Raw genomic sequence first — 19427 nt, forward strand, 5'->3', positions numbered from 1 at the left:
GTATAATATTTAATTATATTCAAAGTTAAAACCTATATATTAAACCCTAAATTCGTTACATTAATTATTGTTTCTTCCAGAAAGGTATATAGCAGTTCCTTAAGTCATTGGACCATTCGGGTATATCTTAAAAAATCTCAGTTCCTGAGTAGGTTATTTCAATGCTAAACCCCTATATAGAGTTCCCTAAATCTTAATGGTTAAAAGAAAGAAAAAAGGAACAATTGACACAGTAGATACATTAAAATACAATAATGAGGTATATTATTTAATTATACTCTGTTAAAACCTGTATGTGAAACCCTAAATAAATCAAATGTCTCAAGAAAAAGAGCCACAAGGGGGGGGGGAGACCTCAAAAGGAAAGGAAAGGAGGAAGGGGGGGGGGACAAGCTCAGGAGGAAAGAAAAGTAAGAGAGGGAAGATAATTCCATTATATTAAATATATATCAGCAAAGAGAAATAAAATACTGATAGATACACCAGTAAAAATATCGGGCTTTTCATTTATCCCAGCACAAAGACAGACAGAAAGAAAAATTGGTAAACATCTCAGCTGACTCACATAACATAGAGTTAATATCAAATCTTAAAGCCAGTGTCCAAGGACACTCTCATTAAGGGGGAGACTGAACAGTGCCGGAACTTTTACTTGCCTGGGAAGAAAGGGTTATCAAGTTTCTATACAGTAAAATTCCTTCAGTTAGAATCCTTCCACGCAAATCTCGCCGTAGCTACCTATCCAAGGACTAGGTAATTCTAACACACCCAAAAGACATATAGCTAAAGCAAATAAACTTTTAAATAAGATTTAAATACTTAGAAGATCGCTTTTTGTGAAATCTTCTTAAATTATCTTAAATTAAAACACCACTTAACAGTCTCCCCCATGCCAATTTCCCCTCCCTGTATTTGGCAAAAAGCACCACAATTGCAACACCAGAATAAAAAATTATCTTCACTCCATCTCAGCTGAGTGTAACAAGTTCAGAAATTCTTCAAAGTAAAGTCAAGATCCCAATACAAAATGCTAATTGACATGAACTGTGATTGAATGGCAGGTCCATCAATGGTACTGAACCACAAAAGATCGAGAAGTCCTGATTCCACTAAGAAAGATAGAACATAGGAAAACAGTCCTCCTCTTCTTGTGCCTAACAGCCAGTTCCCACCAGTCATTTTCATTTCATTTCCCCAATCAGAGCTTCAAATGGTTAGTAATAGGAAAATAATTGTCCAGCCATAAAACACTTTGTCAGCCATGCAAACAGAAGGAACTATAAATCTAGGGAAGATCTTTTGAGATCCTGGCTGGCAAATCCTCCCTAACGCAGATAAACTGAGTCTTTCCAGTTGGGACTTTGTAAGTAAAACTTAAGTTGGTTAAATGTGCAAATATGTGGCACTGCAAACCAATTTTTAAAAGACCCATAAAAAAGCTGCTTTTCTCTCCAAGCCATTCCTCTTCTCCATTGCAGATGTAACAAAATTCGCAATCATCTCTGACAGATTACGTGTAGGTTAAAGATCAAAATAAAATAGTAATTGCTGTAGCCTCCAACATTTTAAAAGGATTCTTCAAAGCAAAATTAAAACCTGATAGCATTTGAATGTTGAGCTCTCTTGTCAAGTCCATAGAAAGATTCAAAAATAGAAAACAGCAGAAAATAAGCAAAAGTTGACAGTAAAAGAAAACTGTAAATCTGACAAAGTCACAGCCGTGCCAGGAAGTTCAAGGTGAGGTGGGGGAGGTTCATGAAGGGGGGGGGGATACCCCATACTAATCTCCAACAAATGCTGTGAGTAGTTTAAAGCTTAAGATTAAAATAAGAAATAAGTAATTGCTGGGGTATCAGACATTTTTAAAAGAACTCTTCAAGGCAAAACTGAAAGCTGTTAGCATTGGGATGCTGAGATCTCCAGCAAAGTAAAGATAGCAAAAAAAAAAAAAAAAAAAAAAAGCAAGAGCTTTCAATGAAGAAGAAAAAACCACAGATCTGCCAAACTCACGGCCGGCCATGGACACCTCAGAGATTTATTAGGAAAGATAAGATAAGAGGAATAGATCAGGTCGTCTGTAATTAGGCAATGAAAAGCCTCTCTTCATTCGGTCCAATGATCGCAGAAAGGTCTCTCCAGATGTTCATCCAGGGTTTTCCAGACTTTTTAGGGTCTGAAGACCCCCTAGACTCCCACCTCTAGGAGGAGGACCAAGCCCTGCACTCATACCGACCTCCATCTGGCTGATGGAAGGTGATAAGACCAAATGATTGATGAAAGCCCTGACAACTGGTTTAGTCAGGAGTTTTTGTTCCAGACGCCATTTTGCTTACGCTTGTTCTTAGGTTATATGGGCAGATGGGCAAAGTTTGTAGGGCAACAATAATCTTGATCAGTAATATTCTCTGGAAAGAATATTCATGACAATTTCAATTGGCTTGGGATATGGCAAATATTATAGCCCCAAAAGGATTAAGTAACTAAGCAATCTGATTGACTGAAGTCAACTTTAGTTTCTCCAAAATGAATACAGAAATCCACAGCAAGATAGTTCAGCATTAGTGCTTGTGCAAAAAAGATAAAAGGAATAATTACAGATTTTCATAGTTCTTAAAAAAAAAACACCAAAAAACCCACCATGGGTGTAGCTAGGGGAGAGGGGCCCCGTGTTCACCCCTCTCCCCGGTGGTCTCTGGGAGTGAGCGAGATAATGAAGAAAATAGGAAAGTGGGGAGCTGAGGCCACTCAGGAGCTGGGAGGGTGGGTTCATTGAACCCATACGCTCAATTATAGCTACACCCCTGAAAACCACGATGACATTTTAAAATTCAATTTTGTTGATGTTTTAGACTAGGTCTGTCAATGGGGATTAGACGGCTGTACCTTTTATGGGGAGAGGACATAGATCCCTGGTAAAGCACATGTTTTGCATGCAGAAGGTCACAGGTTCAAACTCAAGCTAGAAGATTCACAGGCAGCAGGACTTGGAACATTTGGAGGTTATGAATGTGGGAATAGTACACTGTCCTTTTAAGAATTGTTTATTTTGATTAGTGAACAGAACTGGCTGAGTTAGGCCTATCCAAAACTTGTTGGAGTTTGTACTAAAAGACAGAGTTCTTCAATAAAAGCATTATGCATTTTAAACTTAGAAGGCCTTCTCTTTACTAAAAGAACATTACAATTGAGAGCAATTGTCAGTCCAATTAGACAATATTGGGCCAGAATGATGAGTCAATAATCTGATTCAATACAAGATAGCTTTATGGGTTCCTAATGATGGTATTTTGTTAATTTCCAGTTGAATTATTTGTGTAACTATAGATCTGCTTACTGGATGTATTCCTTGTATATGTGTGTGTGTGTGTGTGTGTGTGTGTATTTCTCTCTCTCTCTCTCTCTCTAAAGAGATGCCCTGCTTACCTGCAACCCCTTAGAACCCATGCTTGTATGTGCATGTTTGTATCCAGCATCTTTCACTAGTATCCATGGATCTGCTTAAGGAGCACCTTTGCAACAAAAGCTATTTTTAGCCTACTTTCCAGTTAGCTTATGAGATCACCCGGCATTCTGAGTGTGCATCCATCCATGTGTCCCCACTCCCATTAACTTTGCAACAGCTGGACGAATATGAACCAAATGGGGCACAGTTGTAAGGACACATAGGGACACCTCAGCGGCACGGTTTGTGATGATGTCATCCATAAGAACAGCCCTGCTGGATCAGGCCCAAGGCCCATCTAGTCCAGCATCCTGTTTCACACAGTGGCCCACCAGATGCCACTAGAAGCCTACTGGCAGGAGTTTCCCGGCAATCAATCTCATGGGATGACCCCTGGTTCTAGTGTTATGTGAGAAGGAGAAGAATTTCTCTCTATCCACTTTCTCCACTCCATCCACCCCAGTTCAAGTTGGCAGATGTGTAAACATTTGAGGCACAAGTGGGCTAACTTGTGAACCACCTAATCAATTTGAACCAAATTTGCTACAGCTGTTGGAACAATTAGGGATGCCCCAATGTCATCATTTGTGATAATGTAATCCACCCCAGTCCAAGATAGCAAACACATGAACGTTTGAGGCTCAAATGGACTAAATGATGGATCAGCTAACTGATTTGAACCAAAATAGGTACAGTTGTAGTGAGTGACACACAGGGACACCTCAGTGGCATAGTCTGTGATGATGTCATCAACCTCGATTCAAAAGGAAAGATGTGTACACATTTGAGGTGCAAGTCATTAAGGTCATCTGAGGAGGTCCATCTCCAGTTGCCACCGGTTCGTCTGGTGGTGACGCAGAGGCGGGCCTTCTCTGTAGCTGCTCCTGGGCTGTGGAATGCACTCCCTGCAGAAATTCATAATTTGAGATCATTACTGTCCTTCAGGAGAGCCCTTAAAACCTATCTGTTTGGCCTGGCCTTCCAGGATTTCAAATGATTGACTAATTGTTTTAAATTGTTGCCCTGATTTCCAGGGTTTTTGGCTTTTTAATTGGTTTTATTGTGTTTTAATAGTTTGATTTTAATTGTTAACTTGTTTTAATTTTTTTTATCATGCTGTAAACTGCCCTAAGCCATTTTGGAAGGGCGGTATATAAATCAAATAAATAAATAAATAAATAAATAGGGCTAACTTGTATACCATCTAAATGATTTGAACCAAACTTACTACAGCTGTAGGGACACATAGGGCAGTAGCATGTGATAATTTCATCCATCCCAATTCAAGATGGTCGATGTGTAAACATTTGAAGCACAAGTGGTCTAACTTGTGGACTGTCTAACTGATATGAACCAAATTTAGTACAGTTGTAGTGAATGACACATAGGGATGCCTCAATGGTGTAGTTTGTAATTATGTCATCCAGCCCAATCCAAAATAGCAAACAGTAAAATATGCTTTCATTATGAAAACAATGTTGCTAATGTAAACTCTAATAGTGAACAGTGAATTTTTTGATTGATTGATTGATTAAGTACTGTCAAGTTGGTGTAAACTCCTAGTGGGCACATTGATAGATTGTTGCCAGGATGATCTGTCTTCAACTTGGCCTTTAAGGTCTCTCAGTGGTGCATTAATTGCTGTTGTAATCGATTCCATCCACCTTGCTGCTGGTCGTCCTCTTCTTCTCTTGCCTTCAACTTTTCCCAGCATTATGCTTTCCCCAGCATTATTATTTCAAGGGAGCTGGGTTTTTGCATGTTTCCAAAGTATGATAGTTTGAGCCTGGTCATTTGTGCCTCGAGTGAAAATTCTAAATTGATTTGTTCTGTGATCCATTTGTTTGTTTTCCTGGCTGTCCATGGTATCCTCAAAAGTCTTCTCCAGAACCAAAGTTCAAAAACATCTATACTTTTTCTATCTTGCTTCTTCAAAGTCCAGCTTTTGCATCCATAGAGTGTCACAGGAAAAACCACTGTCTGAATGGTTCTAATCTTTGTAGGTATAGACATGTCACGGCATCGAAATATCCTTTCCAAGGCCTTTACTGCAACCCTACCAAGTGCTAGTCTGCAGCGTATTTCTTGACTGCTGAATCCTTTACTGTTGATGGTCGATCCTAAAAGGCAGAAACTATCCACCACAACAGTGAATAGTGAATAGTTTAGCATCTCTTTAAGGAAGACAGGCTTGTGTTCTGGATTACATAAACAACTGGCAGTGAAGTCAATCAGCAAGCAACTTTTTCCCTGCAGCTTTTTGTATGTCAGTTCCATACACTGAATTAACCAGGCCCTCTGTGATAAAATAAAGTTCTGTTACATAATGTGCTATATAATTGCATAATGTGATCACAATGCATATACACAACATCTGCATAAGCAAATATAAACCTGACATTTACTGGCTTTGCAGCACTTGCAACATATAAAGTTTTTTTTAACATACTACATTTTTCATGTATAACCATGAATGTATGTATTATTTATTTATTTATTTGATTTATGTATCACCCTTCCAAAGATGGCTCAGGGCAGTTTATGTCAAAATAAAAACAATTAAAATCAAAATTATAAAAACAGCATACAACCAATTAATAGTTAAAATATTTATACAGTTAAAAACAGTGGAGAATCAGGCCTAACATTTACAGCAGTTTAAAAACCATGGAAGGCCAGGCCAAACAGATAGGTTTCAAGGGCTCTCCTGAAGGCCAATAATGAACTCAAATCATGGATTTCTGCTGGGAGTACATTCCACAGTCCAGGAGCAGCTACAGAGAAGGCCCATCTTTGAGTCACCACAAGAGGAACTGGTGGTAACTGGAGACGGACCTCCTCAGATTACCTTAACGTGCAGTGGGGATCATGCAGAAGAAGGTGCTCTCTAAGGTAACTCGGACCTAAGTCATTTAGGGCTTTAAAGGTAATAACCAGCACTTTGTATTTCACCCGGAAACATGTCGGCAACCAGTGTAACTGTTTCGAAACAGGCATAATATGGTCTTTCCGGGTTACAATCTGGCTGCAGCATTTTGAACTAACTGAAGTTTCTGAACTATGTACAAAGGCAGCCCCATGTAGAGCGCATTGCAATAGTCAAGCCTGGAGGTTACCAGCTGATGCACCACTGGTTTAATGTCGTCCTCTTCAAGGAATGGGAGCAGCTGCCGAACCAGCCGAAGCTGATAGAAAGCACACCTGGTCATAGCCTCCACCTGAGATACCAGGGTGAGGCCTGGGTCCAGGAGTACTCCCAAGCTGTGCACCTGCTCCTTCTGGGGGAGTGTAACCTCATCCAGCACAGGAAGATCTAACTCACCCCTCAGATGCTGAGCCCCTATAATAAGCACCTCCGTCTTGCTTGGATTCAGCTTCAATTTATTATCCCTCATCCAGCCCATTATTGCCTGTAGGCAAGCATTTAGAGAATGAGTGCCATTTCCTGATGATACAGATGAAAAGGAAAAGTAGATTTGGGTGTCATCAGCATACTGATATAACCCAGCACCAAATCTCCTGATGACCTCACCCAGCGGTTTCATGTAGATATTAAAAAGTATTGGTGGCAGAATGGGGACTCCATATAACAGTTCCTGTTTTGAGGAGCAACTGTCACCAAGCTCCACCATCTGGAATCCACCCAAGAGATAGGAGTGGAACCACTGCAAAGCAATGCCCCCTATCCCCGACTCCCCCAGGCGATCCAGAAAGATACCATGGTCGATGGTATCAAACGCCACCAAGAGATCAAAGAGAACGAACAGAGTCACACTCCCTCTGTCAATTCCCCGGTAAAGGTCATCCATCAGGCCAACCAAGGCTGTCTCAACCCCATAGCCAGCTCTAAAGCCAGTTTGAAATGGATCTTGATAATCAGTTTCCTTTAAAACTTCCTGGAGCTGGTCAGCCACCACCCTCCCAACCAAGGGAGATTGGAGATTGGTCTGTAATGATCCATCGCTATGGAGTCCAGGGAAGGCTTCTTAAGAAGGGGTCTAACCATTGTCTCCTTCAAACAAGGAGGCACCCTAACCCCCTCAGTGATGCATTTATGATATTAACTAGGCCACCTTCAACAATCTCCCTGCTTTATAGAAGCAGCAAAGTTGGGCAAGGATCCAGATAACAAGTGGCAGGCCGTACTGTCCCAAGCAGCTTGTCCACATTCTCAAGAGTCACAGATTGAAACTAATCCAACCTAATACTGCAAGAGGGATTGCTGGACACCTCCTTCATAGACCTTGCGGAAAAAGCAGAGTCCAAGTCAGCCCAAATGCACAAGATCTTGTTCGCAAAGAACCCATTAAAAGCGTCACCACAGAACGACTCCAGGGACTGATTTAAAAAATGAGCAGAAATTAAATTAAACTCCTCACAACCCGGGAAAGCTCTGCCGAATGCAAACCTGCAGACGCAGTGCGTGCAGACCAAAATCTTGTTTCTGCTGCACTCACTGCTACCACATAAGTCTTCAAATGGGCATCCTGTCAGATTCGCATCGAGTTCTCCTACACTTGCATTCTAGTCGCCTACCCAACCCCTTCAGCCTCCGCAACTCCTCAGTATACCAAGGGGCCATTTTTGAAGCAGGGCAGAAGGGATGCTTTGGAGCTATCATGCCTACTGCCCTGTTGAGTTCCCTATTCCAGGTTCCCACCAGGGCATCAACAGAATCACTGGCCATACCAACATCAAAACCCTCCAAGGCTTTTTGGAATCATACTGGGTCCAGCAGCCTTTCTGGGAGGAATATCCTAATAAGTCCACCACCTATGCAGGTGTGGATTGAGGCTGTGAGACCAACCTTAACCAGGTAGCAGTCTGTCTATGACAACTGGGAAACCAACAGATCTCCCACCCATGGAACACCCCACTGATCTGAAAAAAAGACCAAATTGAGTGCATGGCTGGCAATATGAGCTGGTTCAGAAACTGATTGGGATAGGCTATAGTTGTCATGGCCAATATGAACAACTGAGCTGCACCAGACAAGCCAGCCCCAAAGTGAATGTTGAAGTCCCCCAGCACCAAAAGTCTGGGAGACTCCAACACCAACTCCAAGTCCAGCTTCGAAAGCTCAGTTATGGAGCCAGTTCAACAACGGGGTGGAAGGTACACCAACAGAATCCCCAGTCTATCCCTAGTTCTCAGCCTCAGAAATATGCACTCAGTATAAGTCAATTGTCTCACAGGGGCCCTGGTAAGGGAGATGGTATTCTTATGGACCACAGCCACTCCATTTGATTATATGTGAGCCATAATTAGGGTATGATTCTCACCTTCTAGATGTATATAATTACTGCTACCCAAAATACTGATTTCTTAATACCAAGCAGCCATTATCCTTCATTCAAGGTCTGGATACAGGGTCCAAGAGGTTTGTGCTAGTGCTGTACCTTGGCAGTCAGAGGTGCCAAAATAATAGTTACATTAGCAGTGAGGCGAGTTCTGTATCCAGGCATTCACACATTTTGACATTCAGCCATATTTACTTTTGGAACTCTCATGGCGATGTTTAATACTTAGCATAAACACACTCAGCCAAATTTTTCATGGAACAATTAAACTGTGCATCTGTGATCAAAAGGATATTCCCTGCCATGGGTTACCACAGGCACTGAAAATATACAATCTTCTTAAGGGAGAAAATGTCTCCCATAGAGGAAATTAATTGATTTCTACTTTTAATGTTTTCTTAATCTGCATGAGAATTGCAGTCAAAATATGAAAGTTATTAACTTGAATCCCAGGGAACAATTCTTGCTAAAATGTGAACAAAGATACAGATATTTCCACTGTAAGGGCTGGTTCATGGACACAGCAACTGAAAAACCTGTACACATGGTTGGGGAGCAGGCACACAGGCACTTCCTCATATATTTATTAGTAATTAGATTCCTAATCCACTTTTTGACTGTAGTTCCCAAAGTGGCTCACATTCATTAAAATGCAACCATTGCTTTAAAAATCCTACACTTTTAAACTAAAAACCATGCAAGAAATGTATCCATGAAGAAAGATATTGAGAGAGGGAATAAGGGGAGGAAAACACAATTGTAAACTACTGAATGCAAAAACCAAACAAACACTTCCTACACATGGGGAATGTTTTGTTTGTTTGAAAAATGATTTTGCCTTTCTCAGACTGGATCCAAGAGGTTTAGTTCCTCTGAGCATGGGGTAGAGAAGTAGAAGAGACAGTTTTGTATTGTTCCAGGAACAGACTTGTGATGGTGTCTTTGCCTGTTCCCTTCCCACACCTGATTCCCCCCACCCCCCATCCATGGACATTTGGTCTGTGTTTCTCACTGTGCATTTTAACGCAACTAGAACATGTGAACATTGTACAGGTCCAGGCACGCACTCTCTCGGTGCAATCCCTCTTATGTTTTGAGGAAGGGTTGCATTTTGAAGTACTACAAAAACCTGCAACACATGTATAAGGAGACAATAGTGGGATGAATCGCACAGCATGGTCAACTCTGTCTATATCATACTACGTTCAGTTTGATGAAAAAGTATTGGCCAGTTTGGATGATAGTTCCCTGGCTCATACAGGTAAAAGGTGGACGCACAGTCTTTTATGAAAGTCCTTACACTCCCCTGGTGTATCCCTTTATCATGTGAGGGGGCATATGAATATCTGTTTGTCCAAATGTCTGTTCTATGCATGCTCCAAATACTAGTTGCCCGTGACCAGTCCCCCTCCATATGATAAAGGGACACACTGGGAAGGTTTGGGGACATCTTCAAAAGATGATATGATGGGCACACTCTCTCAGTATACTGCTCCCCCCACCCCCTTTAATAACTTGAGCCAAGGAAGTACTGTATTGTCTAAACTGGCCCTATTAACATGTTTCCAGCCCTATTCTGCCTTTGGGACACTAGAAAGATGACCAAAAAACAAACCAAATTTGTGGAGGAAAACAATCTCATGCAGGAAAAATTTGAAGAGAGTTATATTTTTCTGTTACTCACGTTCTGTATAACTGGTATGCAAATTCTTCCAAATAAGAATGCAGATATTTGAAATACTTTGAAGTCTGGGGAATAATAATGTTTAAATACATTGTTGCATTATTTCTTTTTGCCCATTTCACTGCTTCTGTGTTGTGTAATATGTCCCTCCTTTGGGGTGCAGTTTCAAGGCTATAGTACCAGTTATAAGATTTCATGACTATCTGAAAAGTCCATAAATAATAAATAGTGAATGTGAAAGAGCAGTACATCCTAAAAGCCCCTGAAGCCACACACCCACCCACACACACACACCCCTAATGCATATGTCAGTGCATATGTTTACATTCATTAATAAGATATGGTTGTGATCCAGCCACTTTTAAATCAAAATTATGCACTTTTAAATAAATGTGACTTTAAAATGCTTAACTTTGGCTAGGTCGTACTCTGTATTATTATTGGAAGATTTCTGCAATTGTTCATATGTAGAACTAATAACTCTTAGATAGGAGCCCCCTTGTGTATAGTGTATATGTATACACAGATCTGTACACATGTACAGTTATTCACATGTTATGTTCAACACACATACATTATTACATTTCCTACCTGTATCCTTTACAGGAGGCCTAAAGTGAAAGCATGTACAGTCATTCACACAACATGCACATGTAAAATATAAAATGTAATGTCTGAATGTAAAATGTAATGTCTGAATAAGGCTAGGGAAATCCATATTTTTGTCCTGCCTACATTATTATGCTGATTTAAAAGGTATAGAAATGTTTTCTTAAGAATTTGCTTCCTATAATTGACTTTAAAATAAATGAACTTGTCTACTTTCAGTTAAAACATGTGCTTCAGACATGCCTAGCTCATCTCCCCTTACCTGTGCCAATTGCCCTTCAGAAACAGCTGGTTCTTTTATTCGATCAAAGTGGAGAATATTAGAGCTCCTTTACAGGATTTTTTTGCTGAGCAGAAATTCAAATATGAATAGAGCCCAGGCATTGCTTTGCTGAAAGTAGCAACCACAGGTGCATGTCTGAGAATGAAAAAAAGGAGGCAAAGAGGTAGATTTAAACTTCTCCCTAATAATCTAGTCTCTGCTACTTTTATCTCTTAATTGGCAAAGGTGCTCTCAGCTTTCACTTTCTATTGCAATAGCTTTAAAGGGGGCAATAAACAGGAGCTCATATTTTACATTTTTTGGAGTCGATATTATTGTTGAATGCCTTAAAAAATGACACATGATGCATTATATAAAGTTATGATTCACTAACATTTTTGGTCACTTTCTCACAAAGAGAGCACAGCTTGAACAGGATCCATTCAGGGAGAGGCACAATGATGATTAGAAGAACACAAAGCATCTCTTCCGGGGTGGGGGTGGGGGAGTAATTTTTCAAAGAAGAAAAAATCCCTGAAAGCAAAAGACTGGAACCAAAGTGACAGTTAAATAAAGCCCAATAAAATATTCCTCTGCAGTGTTCCCTCTTAAGAGAGTTCCTTCTGTTCCCTCTGTCCTAATCAGAGGTCTGATGGATAGATGTTCGGTTCTGCCCACAATGGTAGTGGTGGCGGCGGCTAGGCTGTTCTGGGTGGCATTTTGATCCTTGCCAGTTCTTTGGTTTGTAATATTCAGTTAATCATAGCTAGTAAAGAATGTAATTCCTATTATTCCTTATGATTGTTGCCAGTTAAAGGCAGGAAGGAAATTTGCTTCTTAAGTGAATAACTGAAAGGGACAAAAATGGAAAAAGGGGGATGGGTATATGTTCTGAACATCAGATGATTTCAGATGATGCAGTTTACTCAAATGAGATAAAATCTGAGAAGGTTAAATGATTTTTATTGTCTAACATGCAAAGAACAACTCACATATCATAGAAGCTGTTTCCTCAGAATTTGTTCATTCAGATTGGCGATACTTGGACATTAAACCCATTAGATAAAAAGGTCATTGTATTCAACCAGGTTCAGGTGAGGATTGAAGGCCTCTTTCCCTCCTTCCCTGCTACTAGTAGGACTGGCAGGGAAAAGGGAAAAGGCCCAAGCAAAGGAGGAGCCAGTGCTTTATTGCCTTTCTGCCTGAGACAGCCCTGCTAAGCTATTTTCAATACATTGATTCTAAATAGGATGTACTAGCTGTTCTCTGCTTACGTGATCAACATGCTTCTGCTTCATCTAACAACATAGGCTAAATTATTCTTCTAGAGTTATATACACCAACATAAAGTCTAACAATATTAACCTGGCTTGCTACTTGCATGCATACCAAACCCGTGGTGCTGTTGAGGCAGCACAGTAGAGCTTTAGTCCTTGGTAATGCCAAAGAGAGAAGTGGTAGAGTTAGAAATTAACATATTGATTTGAACTATGGGAAATCTGCCATAAGACATACACTCTAATATAGTAAAGGAAACAAAAACAACCACTTTGGTCCATATCTGGATTTAAAATGCTATTTGCCTTCTAAAAGATACTGAGGGAGGCTTCATATGACACGCACCAAGTTCATCTGGGAACCCACAGTTTGGCTTGGTATGTATCATGTGAAGCCGTACTGATAAAGACAGCATCAAAAGGGAACTGATCTGGATCGAGATCCGTCGACAGCCATAAGAGTGGGTTCTGCGCCTGTGCAGGAAACCCCATGGTAGCCATGCCTCAGCTTGTCAAGGTGTCCAAGCCCCGCGTGCCATTTAAGAGCGGGCTTGGTGCCATGTTCCTCTGTTCTTTTCTGACCGCCTTTGCATTTGGACCTCGGTCTGCTGCCTCTCCATCTGAAAGTTCCTCGTGAGTTCTTCAGTGTTCTAATATATATATATATATATATATATATATATATATATATATATATATATATTAAATGGACTGATTTTTAGTATATTGACCTGTTATCTGACTGACGATGATTCTAAATTTCTGATTCGGACTGGCTTACGACCATCAAGTGGCTTTGACCCACAGAATGGACCTGGCTATCCCTCTCGCTCACCAGAATGGCTGAGGAGAAAAAAATCATTTAAGAGGTGTGAGGGCTGCAATGCCAAACTCCCCTCTAAAGACCTTTGTGATCTGTGCCTAATTTGCTTGGGTGAGGAGCATAATGTCTCCTCGTGCAAGATATACCTATCATTCTCCAAGCAGACGCGGAAGAATCGGGCACTATGCCTCAAAGCGGCGATCTATGATGAGGTGTTAAGTCCCTCGACGCCGGGCACACCCCGTCCATCGACATCGAAGACGTCTCCAAAACCTGCTTTGACACCATCTCATTCGAAATTGGTGCCCTCGACCTTGGCGCATTCCTCGTCTCCCAAATGTGTCTCGACATCGAACCGCCCCTCGTTGAAGGCTGAGCATAGCTCCTCAACCCGACAGCATCCAAAACCTTCAGTAAAGTCCTCAACATCAACGTCGAGATCTGCACATTGAGCCTCTTCTGCTACAGACAGCAACCCTGACGTCAACGAACACACCAAGAAAGCAAAACATCCAAAATGCCCAGCTCCTCCTACTAGTGCGTCGACCCCGGATAAACAACAGAAGTTAATCAATCTGACACGAGATCATACGCCATCTCCTTCTGCTGTTCAGCATTCTTCATCAACATTGCCGGCTGCCTTGGCCTCTAATCAGCCCATCGATGTGGAACCTCTGGCACCGAGGTCGGTGTCAACCCAGCCATCAACACCGAGCTCGACCTTGATGCCGACTTTTTCGATGCTGAGGGCAAGGTCACTCTCTCCAGCGCCGACGCCGGTCCCTTCTTCTCCCCCATCAACGCCAACTGTGCCTTGTCCCACCGTTCCTTTGACCTTACATACTCCAGTGATTTCGGCATCGAAACAAGTTATTCCTCTATATTGATCGCCTCTTCCTAGATTCGACATCGAGGACTCTACTGCGGATGCCGAGGTGGGCCTCCACCCTGCTACAATGCACACGCTTCTATCTCTGCTGGACTCGATGGCAAGTACCCTTTCACAATCGACATTTAAGGGGTTCTTTCCATTGGAAGAGGATTCCCAGTCCACCTCTGCCCCTCCGCTTCACCCGGTACCATCACTCCCAGCAGCCCAGTTACAGAGTCCTCTGCCCTGGCACACCTGCGGTTTCACCCATACTCCACCTGCCCACATATCGGGTTCCCGACCGGCGATAACTACCTGCTTTCAGGCCCCTTCCTCGGAAGCAGTCAGATCTTGGGGACCCTTGACAATGCTTCCCTCTGTTATGGCACTGACTACACTAGCTAAAGGTTCTACCAGAGTCCGTGCCACAACTCTCGTCCCTGCTACTACTAAAACTGACATTCCTACCGTGTCTCAGCAGGCTGCTCAGACGAGACCTCCAGTGACTCGCTCCATAGCAACCCAGACACCTGCCATCTCTGCTTCACCGATTACCACAGCACAGACTCAAACTGCGGTGCCTGCATCACCCACTGGCTCGCCCTCCGAGCACTACGGTTCATCAGATTTCAAATCTGACCCTGAAGGGGAGGACACCATTGTGGAGCCTCCTGCTGATGTGGCTCCTTCTGTGTATGTGTCTCTCAATGAAGAAATGAAGGCTTACCACAGGCATGTTCGGGCCATGGCGGACGCATTGGGCCTTGACCTACGATCCGAATTGGCAACTATAGATGACCCTGTCTATAACTTTATGCTTAAGGCACAGTCTACGGCACCAGTAGCCCTCCCGATGCTCCCAGTTATAACATGGGCTGCAAAGTGCACTTGGGAGGTCCTGCATACCTCCACCCTGACATCTAAGAGGCTAGAAAACCTTTACCACATAATGGAAACAGATAATACCTACCTCTTGAAGCACCCTGCTCCCAATTCTTTGGTTATTGACTGTGCTTTCGCATTCAAGACTGGTAAATGACACGTGGTTCCACCTGAAAAAGAAGGGCGAAGGTTAGATCTACTAGGACGGAAAATGTATTCCACTGCATGTTTGTCCATCAAAGTGGCAAACAATGCAGCGTGCACTGCCAAATATACCCATGGTATCTGGGAAAATTTACAAGCTGGCCTTGACATTCTGTCTCCGGAAGAATTCAGGGACAAATTTCACAAAACTCTGGAACGTTCAGGTGATCTCACAAGACAGCTGCTCAGCATTGAGAAATATCCAGCTGAGAGTGAATCCAGGGCCATGACCACGGCTGCTACCCTCCGTAGGCATGCATGGCTGAGATCGACCACATTGCAACTAGATATGAGGAACAAGATAGAAGGTCTTCCCTTCGACGGCACTGGTCTATTCAGTGAAACGACTGATGCCACTATGGAGCAACTAAAAAAATATAAATTTACGGCAAAGACATTCACATCGCAACCATCTACATCTACCTACTCAAACAAGTACTGCTCGTCCTACAACAAGCAACGGCCCTCGTTCCGTCAACAAGAGTGCAGAGATTTCAGGAAGTCATACCAACCATACCAGAGACATTCTTACCAGAACAAGTTCAAGTCATCTCAGCCCCAACGTCCCAAAGGGTCGGACACTCAAAAGGGCCTTTGAGGTACGAGTCTGCCCACTGTCTTCTCTCCACATCCCATTCCCGCCATCGGGAGATCTCACATCTCAATTGACGGATCACAACATCTATCCACCTCTATCACAGCCTTCCATCAAGCTGGCACATCATGCCCCCGCATGGCAACATATAACATCAGACCACTGGGTCTTGAAGATCATATCTTCAGGATACGCCATCGAATTCAAGTCGATCCCACGGTTCATGGGAATGTGGTTCACTCCTCCATCTGCCACTCTACAGGAGGAAGTCAAAGAACTGTTGGAGAAAGGGGCAATTGCCCTGGTGCAGTGGGCAGACAGGTGGGATGGGTTCTATTCCCACTATTTTCAAGTTCCGAAGTGGGATGGGGGCATCTGCCCCATCATGGACCTTCGCCAATTAAACAAATTTATTCGTGTCAAAAAATTAAGAATGATGGCGTTGCAACAAATACTACCACTCCTTCAGGGGGAGAAGTGGTTGGCAACACATTGGATCTCAAGGATGCCTATTTTCATGTCAACGTCCTCAACATCGAAAGTTCTTGCGTTTCACGGTCGGCTGCCAAGTGTACCAGTACAATGTATTGCCCTTCGGACTGTCCACCACCCCAAGGGTCTTTACGAAATGTATGGCCATAGTGATTGCCTACCTCAAAATGCAGGGGGTTACCATCTATCCCTACCTTGACAATTGGCTCCTGACATCAAAGAACATAATCATGTTATGTTCTCAGATCCATTATGTGTTGATGGTCCTTCAGGACTTAGGCATCCAAGTCAACTGGAAGAAATCCCACCTAGAACGTATGCAAGTGGCGAACTACACAGTTGCAGTACTGGACACTGTAAGCCAAAGAGCATTCTTGCCAGAAGAAAGGTACAACTCAATAAGAGACTTAGTGTTTCTGTTCCAACAAAATCCCATACAACCAGCTCACTCAATACAGCGCTTACTGGGCCTTATGGCCTCCTGAAATATGGAGATCCTCTATGCCCGCCTGAAAATGTGGAAACTACAGCTGTGGTTTCTCTCTGTCTTCCATCCGGCGAGACACAGTCAGAGAAAGCGCCTCGAGATTCCAGCTCCAGTTCTCCAGTCCCTCTCTTGGTGGGCAGAACACAGGAACCTCTTGGAGGGGGTACCATTCCAGACTCCATCACCGACAGTATGGCTAACAACAGATGCCTCCCTATTAGGTTGGGGGGCACATTGTGCGGGTCAATGGACCCAGGGGAAATGGACCGTGAACCAGAAACAACTCCATATAAACTTGCTTGCAGTCTTTCTTGCTCTACGGGCCTTCTTACCAATTTTACAAGACACTTATGTACAAGTTCAGCTAGACAACACAACTGCACAAGCATACATCAACCGTCAAGGCAGTACTGTCTCTCGGAGCTTGTGCACACTTGCTGTCCAGATGTGGCACTGGTGCATTCGGCATTCGGCACCCTGTTGAAGCTCACATTAAGGGTCAAGACAACGTCCTAGCGGACACTCTCAACTGAGTGTTTCTCCAGGACAGTCATCACAAATGGGAGCTCAACTCCAAGTATGTCACCCTGCTCTTCCACCAATGGCTACAACCGTCCGTGGACCTGTTTGCAACCTCGAAGAACAGGAAGTGTGCCCGCTTTTGCTCCAGGGCAGGCCACGACCCCAAGTCACTGGGGGATGCCTTACAGATGGACTGGACAAGGGAGACACCATACATGTTTCCCCCTCCGCTGATAATTGCAAGGTTAGTGGCTCATCTCCTGGCACACCCAACACCCTGCATCCTCGTGACCCCGTGGTGGCCAAGACAGTCATGGTTTCCACAAGTACGCAGACTGTCTAAGAACCTATTTCATCAGTTTCTGCCAAACCCAGACGTCATCTCCCAAGATGGGGGTCTTGTCCTTCACCCGGATGCCCAAACTCTCCGGCTGACCGCTTGGTGGATAGGCTTCTAAGTACCATTTTATTGAATCAGAGGAAGGCGTCCACTAGACATAACTATTATATAAAGTGGCTTTGTTTTAAAACCCATGCAAGATCGCAGAGGTTTTTACCAAGACATGCTTCTATCCGTCAGGTGCTTCTCTATCTGTCCACCCTAAAATCTCAGGGATTGGCTAATGTTTCTCTAAGAGTCCACCTGGCGGCCCTGTCGTCTTGACATCCGGGTTGTGATGGAAAGACTCTTTTCTCGCATTCTCTGAGCAAGGCCTTCTTAAAGGGCCTCTCCAATGCCTACCCTCCACTGAAAGCACCAGTGGAACCATGGAGCTTATCATTGGTGCTCTCATTTACACAGGCGCCTTTTGAGCCTATGGCCACAGCACCTTTGAAATTGGTCTCCTTGAAAACTGCATTCCTAGTTGTAATTACGACAGCGTGACGAGTCAGCGAACTTACGGCTTTGAGGGTGGATTCCCCGTACACAAGATTCTATGAGGATAAGCTCCGCATGCGTCTGGACCCATCCTTCTTACCAAAGATAGTCTTAGAATTTCATCTGAACCAAGACATTATTCTGCCTACCTTTTTCTGGAACCTGCAGTCAGCCCTGGAAAAGGCCATGCATTCTCTGGACATGCGCAGGGCTCTCTTGTTCTATATGACACACATGAAGGACTTTAGGGCCACTACACGCCTCTTCATTGCCTACAGTGGTTCCGCCAAGGGCTCATCGATATTTCGGCAATGGTTGTCTAGGTGGCTAGTTGACCTCATCCTGCTCACCTGCAACATACAACAAAAGACACCACTGGTAGCCATTAAAGTCCACTCTACCCGGGCCTATGCTTCTTCAACAGCACACCTTTCGGGAGTTGGCCTCTTAGACATCTGCAAAGCGGCCACCAGGTCATCAGATTTCCTGTTTGTTAAGCATTACGCCATAGATGTGCGCTCTGCTGCAGAAGGTAGCTTCGGGAGAAGCGTCCTTAAGCGGGTGTTGCAATAGCACTACTGCACCCTCCTCCATGGGGAGATTGCTAAACACCCACTCTTATGGCTGTCGACGGATCCCAATCCAGATAAACAGGTTGCTCACCTGTAACTGACGGTCTGGTAGAGATCGGTCGACATCCATAAGACCCTCCCATCCTACCCTTCTGCAGTAGTAGTGCTCTGCTATGTGCGTATTGGTATGCTTGCTGTTGCCCTTGGATTCATCAAGTATGAACTCACCTACTCACAGGATGATCATCCTCCACGGCGGTCATCCAAAGAACTGAGGAATATGATGCCCAGCCTGCTCTTAAATAGCACACTCTGCGTGGGGGCAAGGCTTGGACGCCTCAAAAAGCTGAGGCATGGCTATCACGGGGTTTTCTGCGCAGGCACAGAATCCACTCTTATGGATGTCGACGGATCTCTACCAGATCGTCAGTCGCAGGTGAGCAACCTGTTTATCACTGTTATTCCTGCCCCTACTCACAGAGTTAGTTCTGTCATGCTTGAATTTGTGAAATAACATATTAAAAA

General features: G+C 43.4%; 1 protein-coding gene and 1 long non-coding RNA gene across 3 annotated transcripts in view; one reads left to right on the forward strand and one right to left on the reverse strand.

Moving 5' to 3' along the window:
• ERC2 (ELKS/RAB6-interacting/CAST family member 2) overlaps nucleotides 1-19427 on the forward strand; it is a 1070068-nt gene that overhangs the window by 63418 nt on the left and 987223 nt on the right. The gene's annotated exons all lie outside the window — the stretch shown is intronic.
• Nucleotides 12556-18720, reverse strand: LOC128345035 (uncharacterized). Its single transcript, XR_008316222.1, has 3 exons — nucleotides 18480-18720; nucleotides 15239-15320; nucleotides 12556-13224 (listed from the first exon to the last, which is right to left on the reverse strand). It is a non-coding gene; the product is annotated as an uncharacterized LOC128345035 (long non-coding RNA).

Source organism: Hemicordylus capensis, chromosome 2 (assembly GCF_027244095.1).
Source record: "Hemicordylus capensis ecotype Gifberg chromosome 2, rHemCap1.1.pri, whole genome shotgun sequence".
In the NCBI taxonomy this organism is placed as follows: domain Eukaryota; kingdom Metazoa; phylum Chordata; class Lepidosauria; order Squamata; family Cordylidae; genus Hemicordylus; species Hemicordylus capensis.